The sequence below is a fragment of the Oncorhynchus nerka genome, linkage group LG24 (genome assembly GCF_034236695.1).
Source record: "Oncorhynchus nerka isolate Pitt River linkage group LG24, Oner_Uvic_2.0, whole genome shotgun sequence".
NCBI classification, from domain to species: domain Eukaryota; kingdom Metazoa; phylum Chordata; class Actinopteri; order Salmoniformes; family Salmonidae; genus Oncorhynchus; species Oncorhynchus nerka.
The window spans coordinates 45,285,958-45,305,765 of NC_088419.1; the positions used below are offsets into that span (position 1 = coordinate 45,285,958).

General features: G+C 43.3%; 1 pseudogene; it reads right to left on the reverse strand.

The window, feature by feature from the left end:
• Positions 1–1,877: 1,877 nt before the first annotated feature.
• LOC115107510 (polyphosphoinositide phosphatase-like) overlaps positions 1,878–19,808 on the reverse strand; it is a 55,786-nt pseudogene continuing 37,855 nt past the window's right edge.

A 19,808-nucleotide genomic window follows, 5' to 3' on the forward strand; every position in this document is an offset into this window, starting at 1 on the left:
AAAACCCCAAACAATGCATGCAGAGCAGAATTAGGACAATTCCCACTAATTATCCAAATTCAGAAAAGGGCCTACAGCAATAAAAAAAGATCCAGAAAAGAGCAATTCAATTCTACAACTACATAAAAACAAGTGATTATCAAGCCTTCCATAACAAAGCCCTCACCTAAAGAGAGATGACCCTGGACAAGAGTCCCCTATACCAGCTGGTTCATGAACACAAACAGGCCCCACAGAGCCCCAAGACAGCAATTACACCCAATCAAATAATGAGAAAACAAAAATAATTACTTGACCTATTGGAAAGTTTGTACAAAAAAAACTGAGCAAACTGGAAATCTATTTGGCCCTAAATAGAGACTAAACCGTAGCAGAATGCCTGACCACTGTGACTGACCCAAAATTAAGGAAAGCTTTGACTATGTATAGACTCAGTGAAAGGCCAGCGTAGGCATACCTGGCTCTCATGAGAAGACAGGCCATGTGCACACTGCCCACAAAATGAGGTGGAAAGTGAGCTGTACTTCCTAACCTCCTGCCAAATGCATGACCATATTGTAACGGTTTTCTTCTGGTGAAAGAGAGGCGGACCAAAATGCAGCGTGGTTAGTTTTGTACATCTTTAATAAATATGAAATAACAACAATCTACAACAACAAGAACCGTGAAAAACCGAAACAGTCCTATCTGGTGCCACAAACACAAAGACAGGAACAATCACCCACAAGAGACCTAAAGAATATGGCTGCCTAAATATGGTTCCCAATCAGAGACAACAAACACCTGCCTCTGATTGAGAATCACTCTAGGCAACCATAGACTTACCTAGAGTACTACTCTAACCACAATCCCATACCTACAAACAACCCCAGACAAAACAAACCACATAAATCCCCATGTCACACCCTGGCCTAACCAAAATAATAACGAAAACACAGAATACTAAGGCCAGGGCGTGACAGTACCCCCCCCCCGACTCCCACCTAAATCCATAGGGGAGGGTCTGGGTGGGCGTCTGTCCACGGTGGCGGCTCTGGCGCTGGACGTGGACCCCATTCTAACAGTCTCTGTCCACCTTCTTCACGTCCCTTGATTGGCGACCCTCGCCGCCGACCCAGGCCTACTAACCCCAACAAAGGGCCCACCTGGACTGAGGGGTGCCTCACGACTGAGGAAGTTCAGGACCGAGGGGAAGCTCGGGACTGAGAGGAAGCTCGGGACTGAGAGGAAGCTCAGGCAGGTTGATGGATCTGGCAGATCCTGGCTGGCTGGTGGTTCCGGCAGATCCTGGCTGACTGGCGGTTCCGGCAGATCCTGGCAGTTCTGGCAGTCCCTGGCTGAATGGAGGATCTAACGGATCCTGGCAGACTGGCGGCTCTGGCGGATCCTGGCTGACTGGCGGCTCCTGGCTGACTGGCGGCGCTGACGGCTCCTGGCTGACTGGCGGCGCTGGCGGCTCCTGGCTGACTGGCGGCGCTGGCGGCTCAGGCGGCGCTGGGCGGGCTGGCGGCTCAGGCGGCGCTGGGCGGGCTGGCGGCTCAGGCGGCGCTGGGCGGACGGGCGGCTCAGGCGGCGCTGGGCGGACGGGCGGCTCAGGCGGCGCTGGGCGGACGGGCGGCTCAGGCGGCGCTGGAGAGGAAGGCTCCGGCAGCGCTGGACTGAGGGGCTCTGGCGCCTCTGGAATGAGGGGCTCTGGCGCCTCTGGAATGAGGGGCTCTGGCGCCTCTGGAATGAGGGGCTCTGGCGCCTCTGGAATGAGGGGTGGGAACTCTGGCAGCGCCAGACAGGCGGGAGACTCTGGCTGTGCTGGAGAGGAGGTAGGCTCTGACGGCGCTGGACAGACGGACAGCTCAGATGGCGCTGGGCAGACGGACAGCTCAGGCGGCGCTGGACAGACTGGAGACTCCGGCAATGCTGGAGAGGAGGAAGGCTCTGGCGCCTCTGGACTGAGGGGCGGAAGCTCTAACAGCGCCGGACATGCGGGAGACTCCGGCTGCACTGGAGAGGAGGAAGGCTCTGGCAGCGCTGGACAGAGAAACCTAAAGAATATGGCTGCCTAAATATGGTTCCCAATCAGAGACAACGATAAACACCTGCCTCTGATTGAGAACCACTCTAGGCAACCATAGACTTACCTAGAGTACTACTCTAACCACAATCCCATGCCTACAAACAACCCCAGACAAAACAAACCACATAAATCCCCATGTCACACCCTGGCCTAACCAAAATAATAACGAAAACACAGAATACTAAGGCCAGGGCGTGACACATATTTGGGACACATATTTCCCTCAGAGTACACAGAGCTACAAAGAATTTGAAAACATATCCAAATTTAATAAACTCCCATATCTTCTGGGTGAAATACCACTGCACCATCATAGAAGCAAGATTTGTGACCTGTTGCCACAAGAAAATAACAAACAACGTGGTAAATACAACCCATATTTATGTTTATTTATTTCCCCTTTATACTGTAACTATTTGCACATCTTTATAACACTGTACATAGCCATAATATGACTTTTAAAATCTCTCTATTCCTTAGAAAATGTTGTGAGTAATGTTTACTGTTCATTTTGTATTATTACTCTATTTCATTTTCTTTGGCAATGTAAACATACATTATGTTTCCCATGGCAATAAAGCCCTTTGATTTGAATGAGAGAGAGAGAGAGAGAGAGAGAGAGAGAGAGTTGGCTTCGAGGGGACACCTATGGTAGGTACACCTATAGCTCATCTCTTGGCAGTACTGTAGACTACTTTATCACTGACCTCAACCCAGAGTCTCTCAGAGCGTTCACAGTCAGCCCACTGACACCCCTATCAGACCACAGCAAAGTCACAGTCTACTTGAACAGAGCAATACTCAATCATGAGGCATCAAAGCCAAAGGAACTGAGTAACATCAAGGAATGCTATAGATGGAAGGAATGCAGTTTGGAAACCAACCAAAAAACAATTAGGCAACAACAAATTCAATCCCTTTTAGACAATTTCCTGGGTAAAACATTCCACTGTAATAGTGAAGGTGTAAACTTGGCAGTGGAACATCTTAACAGTATATTTGACCTCTCAGCTTCCCTATCAAATCTAAAAATCTCAAATAGAAAACCGAAGAAAATGAACAACAATGACAAATGGTTTGATGAAGAATGCAAAAATCGAAGAAAGAAATTGAGAAACCTGTCCAACCAAAAACATAGAGACCCGGAAAACCTGAGTTTGGGACCTTCACGATGGTGAATCACTAAAACAATACAGAAATACACTACGGAAAAAGGAACAGCACGTCAGAAAACAGCTCAATGTAATTGAAGACTCGATAGACTAACCACTTCTGGGAAAATTGGAAAACACTAAACAACACGAAGAATTATCTATCCAAAATGGAGACGTATGGGTAAACCACTTCTCCAATGTGTTTGGCTCTATAACAAAGGATAAAGAGCAAAAACATATACAGAATAAAATACAAATCTTAGAATGAACTATTAAAGACTACCAGAACCCACTGGATTCTCCAATTACCTTGAATGAGCTACAGGACAAAATAAAAACCCTCCAACCCAAAAAGGCATGTGGTGTTGATGGTATCCTTAATGAAATTATAAAATATACAGACAACAAATTCCAATTGGCTATACTAAAACTCTTTAATCGTTCTTAGCTCTGGAATCTTCCCCAATATTTGGAACCAAGGACTGAACACCCCAATCCACAAAAGTGGAGACAAAGTTGACCCCAATAACTACCGTTGGATATGCGTCAACAGCAACCTTGGGAAAATCCTCTGCATTATCAACAACAGCAGACTCATACATTTCCTAAATGAAAACAATGTACTGAGCAAATGTCAAATGGGCTTTTTACCAAATGACCATATAACAGACCATGTATTCACCCTGCACACCCTAATTGACAACCAAACAAATCAAAACAAAGGCAAAGTCTTCTCATGCTTTGTTGATTTAAAAAAAACCTTCGACTCAATCTGGCCTGAGGGTCTGCTATACAAATTGATGCACATACGACATTATAAAATCCATGTACACAAACAAGTGTGCGGTTATAATTGGCAAAAAACACACATTTCTTCCCACAGGGCCGTGGGGTTTGTTAGGGAATAATCAGAATTTGTTGGTAACATAGGTAAGATGTTTTATATTCATCATATGTTTATAAGTTACTTCTCATCAGAATGGTATTTTTGTATAATACTGGGGCGAGGTTGCAGTTATCTGTTCTATGTCAAGACTAAGTTGCATGGGCCGCAGAGAGGGAAGAGGTCAAGGGATCATCAAGCGTGTATCTCTTGGCTCCACAATGTCTGTGTGCCAGTCAGTGTGTCTCTGTGATCTTGTCAAGATAGGATGGATTTGATATATGCCTGTTGATATGGAGGATTGGTTTATGGTTCTGAGTTTGAGAGACGAGACAAAGCTGAACAATGAATTATGTCGATGCTGTCTTATCCTGTGTATCTTTGCTATAAAGGATCCCATTTTGCCGTTGTGTTGGGACTCTCAACTTTTCATTAGAGATACTGAACTGCTGAGAGTCAAAATGCTATTGCAATGTGGAGGGGGCTCTCAGAGAATTCACTGAGAGACACTGAATTACCTGAGAGTCACAGGATTGTGATAGAGCTCACATAATTAAAGATGAACTTTGATAACTAACTCTGACTTGTGTGTGTGGTTTGCTCCCATGATTTGGTAAATAGAGGAAATGTCCACGACAGGTTAGACAGGGATGCAGCTTAAGCCCCACCCTCTTCAACATATACAGTGGGGAGAACAAGTACTTGATACACTGACGATTTTGCTGGTTTTCCTACTTACAAAGCATGTAGAGTTCTGTAATTTGTATCATAGGTACACTTCAACGGTGAGAGACGGAATCTAAAACAAAAATCAAGAAAATCACATGATTTTTAAGTAATTAATTTGCATTTTATTTAGTGTTTTATTTACATTTTAGAGGCGATAAGGTGATAAGTTGGACAGATCGAGTGAAAAAAAGCAGTTTTCCCACATGACATCTCTCCTTCTCACTACCACGCATTAGTTTCGCTTCCCCACCCACCATTTTTTAAAAGACCCGACGGAGTTCATTGCCTTCTTGAATCATGCAGAGATGGGCATCATGATCATGATGGGCATCATTGTGTTTTACAATGGTATTGACATTACAGTTGATCTGGAAGTATTACGTTTTTTGGGCGCTAAAATAAGGTCAATTGTACGGACCAAGGCAATGTACAAAAGTGAGTGAGTTTACGTTAGGTAATAAGCATGCAAAAAAAAGATAATGCACATACCTAAAAATCCCAGGTCTCAAAATGAGTTATTTATTTTATTTTCACAAGTTCCTTAATTGAACTTTTAGCTATCCCCAACAACTTACCTTATGGGGATGGCTAGCTACTAGTCACCATAATGTCAATGCGGTAGTAGCCCGCACTACAGCTTATAGTTCCTTCAGCTGTGTAAAGACGGTCAGGGTTAGCTTCTATCTAGCTAGCAACAGGATGGGCTAGCTAAAGTTAGCATTATGCTACAGATTGAATGAAACTGGCTAGTAGCAACACTTTGTTAGCTACATTACATAACCTACACAACAAAATAACATATATTTAAAACGTACTTTTCGTACCATTACATGCTTCAAGTTTGACGCAGAGTTATTGTAGGCAGCCACCTCCACCCTCTTTGGTAAGCAGAGCTTACATTCCATAATTACACTGTCTCCTCTTCTCTGCTTGAAGCTTAAGTGTTCTTTGAGATGCGGCCAGGGATTTCCTTTGTCGTGGTCTTCAGAAGACCCGGCCACTCGCTCTGTCTCTGTGTGCCTGTATTGTCTCCTGAACCTGCTCAACCTCGTTAGGCTCCATTTATTTTCAAGTTGATTAGGAAACCTTTTTTTGTCATGGCATGTAGCTACCTTTTTTTTACTGTTAGAAAATCCTGCTACGATGTGATTGGGCCGTTTTGGCGCGATATGTGAAATTGAATTTTATTGGTCCATCTGGTCATGTTACTTGTCACTGACAAACAAGTGATCAGTTCTAGCTGCTACAAAAGGTTAACTTTATGTGCTTGCCATGATGATGCGTATCCGTTATGTTAAGGGGTTAGGGAAAATCAGATTTTCAATGGGACTGAATTCTGTGTTGCCACAAGGTTAGCTGTACAAAACTGTGTGTGTGTGTGTACTGTATGCGTGCGTGCACCTGCGCCTGTCATGGGTGTTTCCCAAACCTGGTCCTCAAGTACCCCCAACAGTACACATTTTTTTATATCCCTGGACAAGCACACCTGATTCAATTGTCAGCTAATCATCAAGCCCTCAATGAATTGAATGATGTGTGTTTGTCAAGGACTAGTTTGCCAACTAAACTGTGTCCTGTTGGGGGTACTCGAGGATCAGGGTTGGGAAACACTGACATAGAGTTCCTCTGGTGCAGGTAGAAATCAGTGGGCAGCTCTCAGAGGTGAGGCTTAGACTCTAAAGGTTGGTACACCTGCAAAAACAGGTTGATGGCATCCTGCCGGTCTGAAACTGAAGGGGGGGTTAGAGGGAGAGAGAGACAGAGGGAGAGAAAGAAAAGACAGAAGAGATAGGAGACAATATGCACAGGACTGAGGTGTACAGAGAGTCAAATTGGTCTAGTGTTGGTCAGTTGAGCCTCTGCTGTGGTCAGTCGTCTGAATGTCGATCTTCTATCAGACCTTGGTCTGAGGTGCCAATGGAAGATGGGAAATGGAAGATGAGGATTTTTTATTTTTTTCATTTCAACTTTATTTAACCAGGTAGGCTAGTTGAGAACAAGTTCTCATTTGCAACTGCGACCTGGCCGAGATAAAGCATAGCAGTGTGAACAGACAACACAAAGTTACACATGGAGTAAACAATTAACAAGTCAATAACACAGTAGAAAAAAAGGGGAGTCTATATACATTGTGTGCAAAAGGCATGAGGAGGTAGGCGAATAATTACAATTTTGCAGATTAACACTGGAGTGATAAATGATCAGATGGTCATGTACAGGTAGAGATATTGGTGTGCAAAAGAGCAGAAAATTAAATAAATATAAACAGTATGGGGATGAGGTAGGTAAAAATGGGTGGGCTATTTACCGATAGACTATGTACAGCTGCAGCGATTGGTTAGCTGCTCGGATAGCAGATGTTTGAAGTTGGTGAGGGAGATAAGTCTCCAACTTCAGCGATTTTTGCAATTCGTTCCAGTCACAGGCAGCAGAGAACTGGAACGAAAGGCGGCCAAATGAGGTGTTGGCTTTAGGGATGATCAGTGAGATACACCTGCTGGAGCGCGTGCTACGGATGGGTGTTGCCATCGTGACCAGTGAACTGAGATAAGGCGGAGCTTTACCTAGCATGGACTTGTAAATGACCTGGAGCCAGTGGGTCTGGCGACGAATATGTAGCGAGGGCCAGCCGACTAGAGCATACAGGTCGCAGTGGTGGGTGGTATAAGGTGCTTTAGTGACAAAACGGATGGCACTGTGATAAACTGCATCCAGTTTGCTGAGTAGAGTATTGGAAGCAATTTTGTAGATGACATCGCCGAAGTCGAGGATCGGTAGGATAGTCAGTTTTACTAGGGTAAGTTTGGCGGCGTGAGTGAAGGAGGCTTTGTTGCGGAATAGAAAGCCGACTCTTGATTTGATTTTTGATTGGAGATGTTTGATATGAGTCTGGAAGGAGAGTTTACAGTCTAGCCAGACACCTAGGTACTTCTAGATGTCCACATATTCAAGGTCGGAACCATCCAGGGTGGTGATGCTGGTCAGGCGTGCGGGTGCAGGCAGCGAACGGTTGAAAAGCATGCATTTGGTTTTACTAGCGTTTAAGAGCAGTTGGAGGCCACAGAAGGAGTGTTGTATGGCATTGAAGCTCGTTTGGAGGTTAGATAGCACAGTGTCCAAGGACGGGCCGGATGTATATAGAATGGTGTCGTCTGCGTAGAGGTGGATCAGGGAATCGCCCGCAGCAAGAGCAACATCATTGATATATACAGAGAAAAGAGTCGGCCCGAGGATTGAACCCTGTGGCACCCCCATAGAGACTGCCAGAGGACCGGACAGCATGCCCTCCGATTTGACACACTGAACTCTGTCTGCAAAGTAGTTGGTGAACTAGGCAAGGCAGTCATCTGAAAAACCGAGGATACTGAGTCTGCCGATAAGAATATGGTGATTGACAGAGTCGAAAGCCTTGGCAAGGTCGATGAAGACGGCTGCACAGTACTGTCTTTTATCAATGTTGGCTATGATATCGTTTAGTACCTTGAGCATGGCTGAGGTGCACCTGTGACCGGCTCGGAAACTAGATTGCACAGCGGAGAAGGTACAGTGGGATTCGAGATGGTCAGTGACCTGTTTGTTGACTTGGCTTTCGAAGACCTTAGATAGGCAGGGCATAGAGAGAGAGACAATGAAGATGTATAATCTAATCAAACTATATCTACATGAAAGCTCCAGGGGCTCCTGAGATGAAAGCATCACTGAAAGGAAAACACAATTAAAACCAGACTACATCATGATGATGACTACACGGTTTGGGCGTGTGGCAGGTGGGTGCTGTAGAGATAATCTTTTGGTTGGTGCAGGTGCGCATGTGTGTGTGCATTTAGCGTCTATGTGCCACGTGTTGTATCATGTTGCGGTGGGGCGAGGTGTGATTGGTAAGATACACCTCCCTCTCTGCCCCGTAGCCATGTGGTAATGTACTAATGGCCATGGCGGGTAATTAGCCACTAAGCGAGGGTGTTTGGCTGCAATTACACGCTCTCACTCTCTCTCCCTGGTAATTTCTACAGGCAATTTTCAGCTGAAGATTTGTTCAATAAATCAGGGGAATTAATGTCAAACAATAGAAGTACACACGCAGGCACACGAGTCCACATACGTCAATGAGAAGAAAATAAACAAGTTTTTGTCATATTATTAGGGTGCGTCATCGATGTTTGTTAATTGTACATGGGACACAGGTGAGGGAACTGTGTGTGTGTGACAGCTTGTGTTTTTTTAATTAAACAATGCAGTTTCTCTGTTCTGTACATCCTCCACAGCTCCCAATGTAATTGATTACATGTGTACAGTACAATGTGATGTCAAGGCAATTTCTGTCCTTCTCCAAATAACATTTATTTAGGGTATAAAACTGAGAAATGGAGTGAAAGCTTAAAATTTTGAAAACAGTTGTGGAGCTGGTGTGTGTGTGTCTCTAGACAGTTGCATTCATATTACGTTTTTCTGCAAGAATATCGTCAAATCTGTATATTGGACTTTGATTTAGCTTTCCAGTATTAATAGCCATATTATAAGTTCAACATTTGCAAAACAATCCGTTTTCATAACTTCATAACTCTGAATATTCTGATAATTTTTGTGCAAAAGGAAAAGGCATGCAGTCGCAAAAGGTTAGCCCCTTCATTTTGCAACAGATACAGGGTTTCCAGATACTCCCATAAAGCCCAGCTCATTGGCTATCTAGCTAGCTTTGTTTGACACCGATTGGTGGTTATTTGATAAAGTTAGTCAATCAAATGAAGACCGGCCGCGTCATCGGCGTGCCAAGAAGGCGTCGCTCTCTGACCTAATTTGGTGTCCTATAGGATACACCCCTAATTATATAGTGAAGTCTAAGTTCTAGGATCTCTGAGGAATACATACGAACGTGATTTGACTGGTAGAAACAACGTTTAGGGTTACATTTTCACAGATTCCTTTCTTTGCAAATTGAACGAGTGGAAATACAAAATCGATCGTGCACTATTTTTAGGATATGAAAAATGATTTTATCTAACAAAACAACCCTTCATGTTATCTCTGGGACCCTTTGGATGATAAATCAGAGCAATACACATTTGAACTTCAGAGGTGAATTTATCAAACCTATTTCTGTGAAAAAAGTATTTTGTTGTTAGGAGCTCTCGTCAAACAATAGCATGGCATTTTCTCCGCAGTAATAGCTACTGTAAATTGGACAGTGCAGTTATATTAACAAGAGTTTAAGCTTTCAGCCGATAGAAGACACTTATATGTACCGACGTTGTTTCTCTAAAATCTCTCAATTCTGGAATCGTGACACAAAGCGCTGCATGTCCCATTGACGTGACACCAATCCTACTTTTTTGTCACTCTAAATTGAAAGAACTCAAGGAACATAATTATTTTCTGTGAAATAATCACTCTTGTCTTATATTTGAATCAAACACAAATGGTTGTGCTCAATGGCTAGTGGTATAGTGGGTTTCTCTCTCCAGGGGACAGTGTGAGGTGTGGAACGTGCCAACACACACAAAGACACACACATGCAATGCACTAAGCTCACTAATGAAGACCTGGCCACCACACTGGGACATTGACCTGATTCCCACTCTCACTCAGCAGACAGTGAAGCTACAACATAGTGAGAATGCACTTACTGAACTCAAGTACATCACACTCTCAGGCCCCTGATCCCCTCTTTTCTCACTCACTTCTCAAGCCCTATTTTTTTCTCCCACTCACTCCATACCAGCCAGGCCCCAGCAGAGCTCTTTGTGGATATCTTATATAACCCCTGTGGATTTAGTGCACGTCATTTCACTGAACCAAAGTTGCATTACCACCACAATCAGATAACTCACCTCCAAAGCCCTGTGTGTGTGTGTGTGTGTGTGTGTGTGTACAGGGGCAGAGGGAGCAGATAGTGATGAGAAGACACAGCCAGACACTCAAACACACACAGACACACACTGTGTGTATGTAGTCAACACACAAGGTCAATTACATCAACCTAGGGAGCCTCAAACGTTTTAATATGAAAAGACCATGATGCAATATCAACGATAATAATCTCATCTAAATAAACAATTCCCCCTATAATCCAATATTACCATCTCTCCCATCAGGCCTCTGTTGAGTGGATCAATCCCATTACTCACTAGGATTGAGGTAAATCGATCAAGGCCCCCAGTAAAAAACTTCAGAGTCGCATTCCTCACTAAAGTCCTGAGTAGGAAATAATGTGTTTGTTAACGAGCTGAGAAGCCATTTTGTCCTCTGTAAGATGGCAGTGTGACTGAAGGGAGATATGGGTTTTGTGGTGATGATAGAATGGGGGAGGTGGGTGGGTGTACGCGTGTGTGTGAGAGAGTGAGAGTGTGTGTGTGTGTGAGAGTGTGAGTGTGTGTGTGTGAGAGTGTGTGTCTCCGCGCACATGTGCATGCGTGTGTGAATAAGTATTTTCACGTGGGAGTGTGTGAGGGTGATTCAGAAGAAAATTCTCTGGGAGACCCGGGGGAATTTCTACAGCTCTATTAAATCCTCCACTAAACAGGAGAGATATGAAACAGAGACAAGGGGAAGCTTTTCTAATAAACTCTGTGTCTACAGTGTTCTACAATACCAGAGGTCTGTGAAGTCAGAAATAGAGCCATTGTGATTTGAAGGGATAAAGCCAGGAACATAACACTTAGTGCTCTGTATTGAAGATTTCCCCTGTGTTCTATATTGGCTGTTCTAAGGTACTCCAAGGCAACAACAATGGAGAATTCTACCCCTCTGCTCTCTACTTTAACTATTCCCTAGAATGTTGTTGGAAATGAGAAGGTCCTCAAACAATGGTACCAGTAAATGCAATCAATAAATAAATGGACACATTTACAATGCATTGGAAAGTATTCAGACCCCTTGACTTTATCCACATTTTGTTACGTTACAGCCTTATTCTAAAATTGATTAAATAAATAAACTTCTTACATTTAAGAATGATGTAGGCCACTGTATTGTCAATTATGCATAAATTGTTGGTACCATTCCCCAGATCTGTGCCTCGACATAATCCTGTCTCGGAGCATCCTTCGACCCCATGGCTTGGTTTTCGCTCTGACATACACTATCAACTGTGGGACCTTATATAGACAGGTGTGTGCTATCCAAATTATGTCCAATCAATTGGATTTACCGCAGGTGGACTCCAATAAAGTTGTAGAAACATCTCGAGGATGATCAATGGAAACATGGAAAAATGTTACATGTTGGAAAGATTTTACATTTCGAGTCTCATAGCAAAGGGTCTGAATACTTATGTAAATGAGGTATTTCTGTGTTCTAATTTTAATAAATGTGCAAAAAAAAAACTGTATTCACTTTGCCATTATGGGATATTGTGTGTAGATTGAAGAGGGAAAAATGTATTTAATCCATTTAAGAATAAGGCTGTAACATAACAAAATGTGGAAAAAGTCAAGGGATCTGAATACTTTCTGAATGCACTGTACATTTAGGGTTGATTTATGAGGATAATGTCCAGCTCTCTACAAAGTGTTTGTCTACCAGAATACTCTACAGCCATAGTATCCACTGTAATGCTAACAGTGTGCCTTCACAGTGTATGTGTATGTGCATGCGTGTGTGTGTGTGTGTGTGTGTGTGTGTGTGTGCAAGGTCGTGGGAGAGAGTATGTACAATTCACTTGATGTATGATATTATTAAGAGGTCGCCGCTCACCGTACACTGGGTCTACAAGCTCATCATTGATTTTCTTTGAAATTTAAAGCTTTGGGGAAATGAAAGATGATGGGAGAGGGAGGAGGGGGGAGAGCTGGATCTTGTTATGTAACAAGAGTTCAGGTCTGGATGACGAATCAAGTGTTTCCATGGTAACGGGGAGAGGCAGGGTTGGTAGGTTCATGGGGGGCAGGTGTGGGTGGAAGGACAGACAGATTAATTGGCAGGGCTCACATTATCTGACAGAGAGCATGGAGGTAGTGGGAGCACTGGTTCAACAGTAGTGGGAGAAGGGGAGAGGGGTGAGGGGATGAGGATGGGGTGAAAGGAATTCACTAGTGGATAAGTTAAGCAGTGGTCTCATAATTACAGGGCAGGGGTGTGTTGTGTGGGTAGGGGTTTGTGTGTGTGGTGTCTACCTGAGAAAGCATTGCTGTCGTAGCAGGACAGGGTCTGCATGATGTCTTTTGAGTGCTGTGTCCAGGGGGTTATCTTGCAGTAGGCCTTGACCATGTGGCCCAGCTGGGAGCCCCTGTAATGCAGAGACAGGGTGGCCCCCACGGTCCTCATACAGCTTCTCAAAAAGCCTACATGGGGGTAAAGGTGGGGGGGCACCGCAAGGTTAGAGGTTAGAGAACTGAAGTCAATGTATATTTGATGTACTGAATGCTTTAAGTTCTTATGTCAGCTTTCTGTAATGTTTAAATGAATCTCTGGCGAGAGTAAGGAGTAGGGTAGGGTTTAACCTGACACAGTCCGTGTCAAACTGCAACCTTGGCTTGTCAATCATGCCCAGAGAGTAGAGCTGATAGACAAGAGCACACTTCCCCACTATGAACTGGGTGGAGTTAGTACGGTACAGACAGTCCACACAGTATTCCTCAACACACCCGTCTGAGTTGAGGAGAGGGAATCTCAACAACAAAAAAACTTCTCAAAGTAGGTGCTGATAAAAGTTGGGCAACATCTCCATCTTGAGGTTTCAATGTCTTTCTAAAGCCCCTGACCCAGATCCACTGCAGATTCATTGGAAATAAACAATACAACATAAATGACAAGACAACATCTTTAATCCATCATTCCTCACTTATATAAGCTACAAAACAGCTAAGGGGGGGAAAAAAAATGGCTGTCATGCTAGGAGCAGCCAAGCCACAGGAAAACAGTAAGTTGATATGTGCCCTCTTGAGGTGAGAAATCCAGCAAGGTCTCCCCACCCGAGGAGGGTATGTTTAGTATGTTTGTTGAACTTTTATACTCCAATTTTCTAGAGATGGCACAACTAAGTTTCTGAATCTGAACACATTTAGGACAGGTGAATCAAGGAGTAATTCTCCAATTCCACAATGGCCTATAGCACTGTATGATAACAACCAGAGGAACATAGGCTCTACTCATAGCATCTCTTTCATTACCATCCAGATTACCATCCAATCTTCTCTGCTTATCAATTTAGTCACTCTAGGCTTGCTTCATTGTCAAGTCCAGCCCCATGTTCTTATGCAAAGCATCATACGCTAATGTTTTTTCCATCCATGTCTTGATTTGATGGGGTTGAACTCAAGATGCAATCTAATCAAAACTAGAGATATAGTATTAAGACCTAGCTGTACTAGCCTGATAACAGATTATATAAGCGGTCATGCTGACATCTCATACAGGAGACAAGGTTACAGGCCAACCAAGGCTGGCTGAGGAACCAGTATTGTCCTGCCTCTTCCCCAGCAGAGCCCAAAATCCTTACCTTCCATTCTCTTTCCTGCTTTAAAAAAAACAGTTGTGGTTGTCTTAGAAGGCTGGCCCTCCAGAGAGCAGCATGGTAGCCTCCAAGCGAGAAACCCCAGAGCTACTCAGAACGTCAGATGTCTGAAAGTAAGAAACAAATAGCAAATTAAGAAGTAAACAGAGGTTTAACGGCTTTGTGTGTGTATGTGTGTGTGTGTGTGCATGCGTTTCTTAGGAGTGAGAGCTTGCATAAAAGCGAGTGAGTGGGAGGGTGTTTGATAATGTAACATATAAGGCTAGTAAATACAGGCAGTAGAAGCATGGCTAGTAGGTTATGTAACCAGATGGAAATGTCAATGCATGTGATTAAGATATGCAGATATTGTGAGCAGAGCACCCCTCCACACCCTGATTCTGCATGAACTGTAATCTACTCAGAAAGTCAGGGAAACCCTGGCCATGAGCAAGACCAACTCCCATCTTACACACCCATCTACTCCCATTACTGAATATAATTCATATTGGAAGGAAAGGTTCTACATTAAATTGCTATTAATGCATGATTGTGAAATATGATTCGCTATCAGATGGAACTTCACCGCAGCCCTCTGAGGAACTGTCTAACCTTAAAGTTCTCTCTTGTTATGTCAGTCAGTGACAGTCACTCAATTAGTCATGTCAGTTAAGACTTTTTAGATTGGTAATTTAGTCTAGCCAGCTATATAAAATGGTAATAATCTTGGCAGAATACCAGCCAGGCACGCAGGGCACGTACGCAGGTGCCCTGACCTCCATGGGACCCCCATTGATTTTGTTAGTCACTCTCACTCAGATATCATATTAACATGGCAGCAACATTTTCTTTACACCCATGGCAAAATGTGAAGAATTGCAGGAAATTAAATGTAAAACTAAAGATGTTCTCTCCGTCAAGTGCGGAGCCACTCTCACCCAACCAAATCTTGCTTAAAGCCCCCAAAAGGGAGCACGTTTTCATGAGCTTGGGTCCCAGGAAACCCTGAATTTCTCATTTGGTTCCCAGGCTGAAATTCTTTAAGAACTCCTGGTCTAACCCTTTAAAACAAACTTAGCAATTATCACAACTGAAACCAATTATGACAATTTAACACCAACTCCGCCAACAAATCTAGAGGGTGGGTGAACATGTGAGTGTTAGGGGTGGTAGGCATAGAAGTATAGGTTGTGTTTCCCCCTTAATTGATGAAGAATAAAACTTGGGGAGGGAAAGCTGATCCAAGATCTGGGTTCCTCCATACCTCTTGGTGTACCGGGCCATGTCCCAGGCGATGTAGTCAATGTAATGTTCTGGAGAGAGGAACTGGTTGAGGTTGATGACTGATGGGAAGAGCTCCTCAGGAAGGATCTTATCATGCTTCCTCTTCTCTCGTTTCTACATACAGACACGGAGACACACACATCGTCAGCGTTACCCATTTAGACTGAAAGAAAAGTCTCTGATTTATCAAAAAAGGCATGAAAGTCTATGGCAATGTCATTACTTTTGTCTTTGGGCAAAATTGCTTCTGCTGCAAAACTAGGTTGTTTGAACATTTCGATCCATTAACTACCTAACTAAGGTCAGCTGGAGCTATGTTACAGAAGAGAAGATGGGAGAAACTGTGAATAAGGGGTGACCACCCTACCCTCCTCCCTCCCTAACACCACTCCTCAGTCCTCTGCCTGCACATGGCCAGAGCTTGTGCAAGCAATGGATGGTAGTGATAGGCTATTTCTGTCCTCGCTCCCTTGTGTCAACGTGCGCAGGACGTTCAAGTGCAAGAAGGGGTGTGTGTGTGTGTGTGTGTGTAATGGCGTGTAATGGCGCCGGAGGGGATGGCTGCCGTTTTACGTCTCCTAACCAACTGTGCTATTTTGTGTGTTTTTTCACATTGTTTGTACTATTTAGTAAATATTTTCTTAACTCTATTTCTTGAACTTCATTTTTGGTTAGCTTGTAAGTAAGCATTTGACAGTAAGGTCTACTACACCTGTTGAATTCGGCGCATGTGACAAATAACATTTTATTTGATGTATATTTAAGGTGGTTTTCAAACGGCTTATAACCACTAGCCCCTAACCAGTTTCATCCCTCTAGTATTCCTCTTTTATACCTCTTACTTTCAGAGTAAGCACAGCAACTGTTCTTTTCCAATGGATTGACAAAGCTAGGGATTTAGCCTACACCTTGTCCAATCACACAGAGATGTAATTCCAGGAATCCTGGTTTCTTAGAATAATCCTCAATTGAAATCCTTAGTCATTTTCTTGTGTCTGTCAACACTTAATTTTCACCATGTTGGAGTTTACATCAGATTTCCCTTGTTTCTTCCTCTCCCTTTGTTTCCTCCTCCACCCACCCACAGTGAAAGAGACATCAGAGACACACACTTGAGAAAGCAGTAATGTCGTAGAAAGCTTGGAAAAGAATACTATAGTTTCCAACACATATTGCAGAACCAAGAACAAGAACCAGGAACAATCACTTTCCTTCAAAGAGAGAATTAAACAACATGGCTGATTGAGTCATAGAAGTTATTTTATAACCACAATAACAGAGGCCTTTGAGTTTGAAGTCAGAGCAGCAACATATTGGCAACAAAAGTACCGCTTGCGGGTCAGGTCCTCTCACTACTGCTGGAATGGGCTATAAAAGCCAAGGCAGTAGTAGTATCTTTCATTGATTGTGGTGTCTGAAGAGGCATTGTTTCCCCTATACTCATTTAGCAGTGTCGGGGCGCTGCTCAGGGTTTCCGTCAGGAAATTTTGACGCGGGATATCGTGACCGGCAAGACTTAAAATTTACCTGACATTTGAGAAATTTACCCGGACATCCATATATGTTGGGTGCATAACGCATTAGGTCGTCCACCTAGGGTGCTCAAAAACATATTTAAGACATTATAATATATCTTAACAGAATAGAAATCAGGCTTTAAAGTTGTACTAAAATAAAGTAGAACGATGTTCTTATACCAACATGACCGGTTTTATTGAAAAGCAAAACATTGTACGTTGCGTCTTCATCTCTGTTATAAATCATAAATATTTTTTTATATATATAAAAAAACATTTAGCCTAGAAGAAAGAGTCACCTACACAGTAATAAAACAACTTTAAAAAATAATATAATTTGTGAAGACCTGTCCTATAGGCTATTTGTATTATTTTTTTTAAATTAATAAATAACAAAACACAGCTAATTTCATTTAGCCTATCTCACTCTTTATACAGTTCTACTGGATGATGTTAATGTTTATTGTAATTTGAACTATCGTGGGGTCATGACTTGTCATGTGTGATATATGTTGCTTGTTGATAACTGTTTCCTACTATAGGCAGCTGGCTGCCTAGTGATTGGATCATTGTTACTCTTCGATGTGAATAGTGGGCAATGATGTTTCGTTTCCAAGTGCTACTGGAATGCACTAATTGCGCATGATACACAGCATTACTCTACTCTAGTCGATCAATCCTTTCCAAATCTTTATAGCCTACTATACATGACACAGGGGTGGCATATGTTGATCTTATAGGGCAGCAGGCGAGCTGCTAGGACCAGGCCTGTTGAACACAATAATCCTCTATGAGGCTGTGGAGGGATCCACATTGTGGATTTAAAATAAAACATGAATCAGCGTACAATGACACCTTTGTTACAATGAAGCCCTGGATTTCTAAATCCTTGATATTATTGTGGTATCTGATTTTAATAGCTACCATTTTGATGGAAATAATAAATAGGAATGCTGATAGAGGACAACCTTTTGTACTCCTCTTGACAGTTCAAAACCTTCTGAGAAGTAGCCATTATGTACTATTTTACACCTATGGTTACTATACTTATTCAAAAGCCTTTTCAAAGTCAGCTCTGAATACCAGGCATGGTTTCCCAGATTTTTCATAGTGTTGTATTGGAAACACTTGTCTTCTATTATCTCCAATGTATCGTCCATGTAAAAAACCTGACAGGATTGTGTCGAGGCAAAGATCTGGGGAAGGGTACCAAAACATGTCTGCAGCACTGTAGGTTCCGAAGAACACAGTGGCCTCCATCATTCTTAAATGGAAGGGGTTTGGCTCTGTTACGAATCCCTTTTGGCCCGACAGTCTAGGGGGGGGGATGGTAATGAGACCCGTAACAACTCATGCAAATTATAATTGTGACAAAGTAAAAGTGAGAACGAAATAACCACGACTACTGAAATCTACCGTCAAACTCAGGGTTTATTAATAAACACACAGTAATGGGGGGGAGCAGGAAAAGGGGCTGAGCTGGACCCAAGGAAAGAAACAATAAGTATTCAAAAACACCCCTAAGCTAGACTAGCCTACTTTAACAACAGCTAACTAACTAACCAAAAATACAGTGGGTGGTCCGCCCAGTTCTAACTAGTGTATTTAACAAAGTCTACCTACGGGTAGTGTATGCCCATGGACGACTTGTCTTTGTTTCCCCACCAGCAAACAAACACCATAACCAAAACAATACTCACAGGTGATGAAAGTGCTATGGAGGTGCTCAAACAAAAGATAGGTCAATACACAAAGAGAGAGTGAAATACAGAGACCTACAGACATGGCATTTACAGAGAGATTGAGCTCTAGAGCAAACAACTGACAGGGTTTTTAAACCAAGGGAAGGGAACTGTGATAGGGTAGGAAACAGGAGGAGGTGTGTCTTCTGATTGATGATTGGATTGGTGACTGATTGGGGAGTGATGATTTTCACCTGTGAGGGGAGAAGGAGAGAAAAGAACACAGGATACACACACACACACACACACACAGGATACACACACAGGATACTGGTATCCGTAACAGGCTCCACCTAGACTCTTCCTAGAGCTAGCCATCCGGCGAAACTGAACTTTCAGGGGAGAAGGGCCTTGGTCAGGGAGGTGACCAAGAACAAATGGTCACTCTGGCAGAGCTCCAGAGTTTCTCTGTGGATATTGGAGACCTTTCCAGAAGGACAATCACCTCTGCAACACTCCACTAAACAGGCCTTAATAGTAGAATGGACAGATGGAAGCCAATCCTCAGTAAAAAGACAAGACAGCCCGCTTGGAGTTTGCCAAAAGGCACGTAAAGTCTCTCAAACCATGAGAAACAAGATTCTCTGGTCTGATGAAACCAAGATTGAACTCTTTGGCCTGAATGCCACGCGTCATGTCTGAAGGAAACCTGGCACCATTCCTGAAGCATGATGGTGACGGCATCATGCTGTGGGCATGTTTTTCAGCAGCACTGGGAGACTAGTCAGGATCGAGGAAAAGATTAACAGAGCAAAGTACAGAGAGATCCTTGATGAAAACCTTCTCCAGAGCGCTCAGGATCTCAGACTGGGGCGAAGGTTCACCTTCCAACAGGACAACCACCTTAAGCACACTGTCTCTGAATCTCCTTGAGTGGCCGGTATTTGGGAAATTTCTCCCATTCTTCTCTACAGATCCTCTCAAACTCTGTCAGGTTGGAAGTGGAGCATTGCTGCACAGCTTTTTTCAGGTCTCTTCAGAGATGTTCGATCGGGATC